Source organism: Chinchilla lanigera, unplaced genomic scaffold (genome assembly GCF_000276665.1).
Source record: "Chinchilla lanigera isolate Chin_1 unplaced genomic scaffold, ChiLan1.0 scaffold00077, whole genome shotgun sequence".
Taxonomy (NCBI): domain Eukaryota; kingdom Metazoa; phylum Chordata; class Mammalia; order Rodentia; family Chinchillidae; genus Chinchilla; species Chinchilla lanigera.
In genome coordinates this window covers 4,583,967-4,587,836 of record NW_004955478.1, presented here as the reverse complement: position 1 = coordinate 4,587,836, position 3,870 = coordinate 4,583,967, and the positions used below count along the sequence as shown (strand labels likewise).

The following is a 3,870-nucleotide window of genomic DNA, read 5'->3' as shown; positions in this document are numbered from 1 at the left end:
CCTTTTCTCTTTCCCTTTCCCTCTCTCTTTTTTTCCCTTTCTGGTTAAAAAACTTTCCCTATCATCCATTTTTTACTTTGCTCTTTATTTGTATTTTGAGTTTCTCATATAAAAGAAGCCTTGAGATATTTAAAACTTTAAGTCTGATTTTATTTAACATTGTGGTCTTAAGGTACATCCACTTTCCTACAAATGAATAAAGTGTATCATTCTCTGTGGGGCAGAGTGGCATTCCACTGTATGTAAATACTACATTTTCTTTATCCATTCGTCTGTTGATGGACATACAGTATAGGCTGTTTTCAAGAATTAGCTAGTATAAATTGTGCTGTTATAAACATGGTCATGCATGTATCGCCATAATATGATGACATTAACTCTTTTGGGAAGATTCCTACAAGTGGAATTGCTGGGTCCAGTGGAATTTCTATTTCTGTGTTTTAAGGAATCTCCATTCCTTAAATGTTTTACATTCCCACCACCAATGTATAAGTATTCCTTTTCCCCTGTAAACTCACCAGCATTTATTATTTGATTTCTTGGTGACAGCCATTCTTTCTGGAGTAACATGGAATCTCAGTGTTGTTTTAATTTGTATTTCGCTGATGGCCAGCAAGATGGAACATTTTTTTCAATCTTCTTCTTCTGAGCAGTGTTTATTCATTTCAGTTGCCTTCTTTGTAAAAAACAAAAACAAAAACAAATAAAACAAAAAACCTCTATCACATCTTAAAGGAATCCAGGCACCCCAGGTGGCTGCACCTTGGCTGGTGGGAATGCCTTCCTCAGGCTGACATGGAAGTGCATGAGGGCCTGAGGAATTGCAGAAGGAAGTGCTCTCACTGAGCCCCTAAGAAGCTGCCCCTCCTGGGTGGCTGAGTTATAGGGGGCACAGGAGAACACCAAGTGACTCTGTTCAAAGGAAGACATCCCACCTCTTGATCATATCTGAGCAGCCTTTTGAACCTGAACCCCATCACGTCACTTACCTGCTCCAAATTCCTCAGTGGCTTCTTCCAGGAAAATCTGAACCATCTTTATAAGGCATGGAAGCCTTTACGATCTGTCCCTTCCTGCCTGTCCAGCCTCATGCGTGCCTTGCACAAGCTCAGCAATGGCAAACAATTTACCTTCAGATCTACCCAACTCTCACCCCTCGGGGCATTGGCAAACGCTGTTCCTGCCGCCGGGTCCCTGCTTCCTCTGCTGGGTAGATACCTCACAGCCCTTCAGCTTTAAGGCTCGCTCCTCACACAGATTCAGAAGCTCCTCGCAGTTGCTTTTCCTGTCAAATGAAGATAATAACCAAACTTAGAGCACTGGTGGGGAAAAAGAGTCCAAAAAGCACCTGTAGGTGGTTGTGGACACAGGATGGGGTCAGTAAGAAGGGGAATGCAGGGTACATTCACGAGCAGGTCACCTCTGGAGTTGTAGCCTACCAGAAGTCTCTGGGAGGAACTGTATAGAACACCCTCAAAGACCCCCTTAAAGGGAAGGTCCTTCAAATGTATCTACAGCTACCTTTCAAGATCACCTGCTGGTCCTAAGGGGCATCCCTTCCCTGGCACTCGGGTCGCATGTGTGCAAGTTATGATCCTAGGGCCAGGAAGGATGCCCTGGGGCAGAGAGGCCCAGGCGCTGCTCTTAGGTGAGATCGCAAGGCATCTATGCTGTTAACCTCCAGCCCTGCCGCCTACTGTCTGAGAGAGCCTGACTCGTCTAGAAAGTGTGCCATTTGACAAGAAGCTCCCTCAAGTTCCCGTGGTGAGCCAGCCTTCCGTCTGCCCACATCCTCCAAGACTGGGCACCATTAAACTGAGGAGAAAACGAGACTTGTTTTTCCAATCACTGTGTCCTCGGTGCCTACTCAGAGCTCAGAGCACATTAGCCTCTATACACATTGGGTGACTCAGAGGAAAATGTTCAGTGAGGTCGGCAGCAAGGAACCTTGACATTTAGACTCAAACTCGACCAAGGGACTCAAGCAATGGAAGATGATGACTATGCCCGAGCTGCGCGTATGCGCTTTCGGCCTCTGTGTGTAAGATATATTTTCCACTTTCAAACATCGCACATCGGATCCAGAAATAGCGACCTAGAGCAGCTATGAAATTAACTTGTGGGTGTCTTATGAAACCGCGCTGTCCTCTGTCACCTCTGCTCTGGGTGGCCCGGCTCGGCCACGCCCACCTTCTGCCCAGGTGGTGCGGATGCTTCGAGAGGCAGCCTGAAAACTAGATAGGATTTTTATCACAACACACGCTGGTCGGGGCAATCCATCAGCGGACCGACCGGAGGGACGCTGCCCTCCCGCGCAGCATCCCCGCGGAGGGTCCCCCAGAGTTGGGCCCCGCCCACCTGCCCCGGGCCAGGTGAGGGCCCCGGCTCACCTTCTGCAGAAATGCCATCCTCGGCCTGTACTGCTGGCCTTGGTGTCGGATCGTCATCCTGGACCCTGGATGAATTCGCGATCAGAACACAGATGCGAGGGAAGAGGAAAAGCCCCCCGCCGCAGCCGGCAGCCGGGACCGCCCCGCCTGGGCGTCGCCGCGGAGGCGCAGAGCTAGCAGCGCGCAGGACCCGGGCTGCCGCCGGCCGCCCCTCGACTCTCGCTCTCACCCGCCGACTTGCGGAGCAGCTGGAAACCGCGCCAGCCAATCAGCGAGCGGCGCCGCGGGCTCATTAGCATAGGCGGCGCGCGCCCACCTGCCACCAGGGGGCGGCGTCCCGCTCTACGCGGACCCCGCGCATCCTCAGGTGAGACCCGACACTCAGGTGACTTGGACCGCACCTGTAAAGCCTGAGAAAGTGAAAAGAGTGTGGCGACAGACTTCTGATCCCTGCCCACCCTGCCTCCCAGTCACTGAATGGCGCATAGCGCTCCGGAAAAAGAGGGTATGGGCGGCAAGTGACACCTGTCCAGCCGGGGCTGCTGGGGCTGCAGGAGTAACCGAGGTGACAGAAGGCAGGGTCATATGCTTGCCTGTGGGGGTGAAGCATGCTGCTCACCACCCAACAGGCGGATCTGAACTCCGGATTTGCCACCTAGCCAGGTATGGAACCTCTCTAGGCTTCCTCTTTCTCTTCGAGTCAGTGAGAATAACTTCACCTTCTTGCAGGAGGAGGTTTTGTTTGATTGTGGTTTTGGTTTTACGATTACTGAGCTAATGCACGGACAAGCACGTAGAACTATGACTAACAAGTGGTGAATATCCAGTGAAGCATAGTTCATCCTTGGCCTCTTGGGACTCTTCCCCTACCCTCAACTCCAACCCCACCCCTGCGCTAGGAATTGAACCCAATTCTCCAATGCTAAGCACACGCTGTTCTACTGAGCTACATCCCAGCCCCTCCTGGGAACATTTTTTTTTAATTACCATGCCTAAGGGCTAAGCGTGTAGCCCCAGTGGCAGAGAGCTTGCATAGCGTGTGTGAGGTCCAGGGTTTGATCCCTAGCACCACAACGTATAAATAAATAAATGAATAAGTAAGTAAATGAAATTACCATGCCTAGTGATTCCATTACCTGCATATTGTTTAATGTACCATTCCCAGATTAAGATTAGAACTGTTGGAATAGCAAATGGCAGTCAGAATAGAGGCTGTGAAATCAAATTACTTGGGGCCAAATCTCATCTCTGCTACTTACGGTGTGACTTGGGCAAATTATGAATCCTTCTGTGTTTTAGTACCTGCGAAGTGGAGATGGTGCAAAGACAGTGCCTATCTGATGAAGTTGTTAAGATGAGATAAAGGAGAAAAGATTAAATCAGTCCCATTATTGCTATTATTAATATATGAGTAGAATCATTAAAGATAACATGGAAACAGCACAAAATTTGGAACACTGGCTACATCTCTGGCAGGATA

General features: G+C 49.6%; 1 long non-coding RNA gene across 1 annotated transcript; it reads right to left on the bottom strand.

Annotated features, from left to right (window-relative positions):
• Positions 1-639: 639 nt before the first annotated feature.
• On the bottom strand, positions 640-2,597 carry LOC106146429. Its single transcript, XR_001230856.1, has 3 exons — positions 2,391-2,597; positions 990-1,285; positions 640-676 (listed from the first exon to the last, which is right to left on the bottom strand). It is a non-coding gene; the product is annotated as an uncharacterized LOC106146429 (long non-coding RNA).
• Between the last annotated feature and the right edge of the window lie 1,273 nt (positions 2,598-3,870).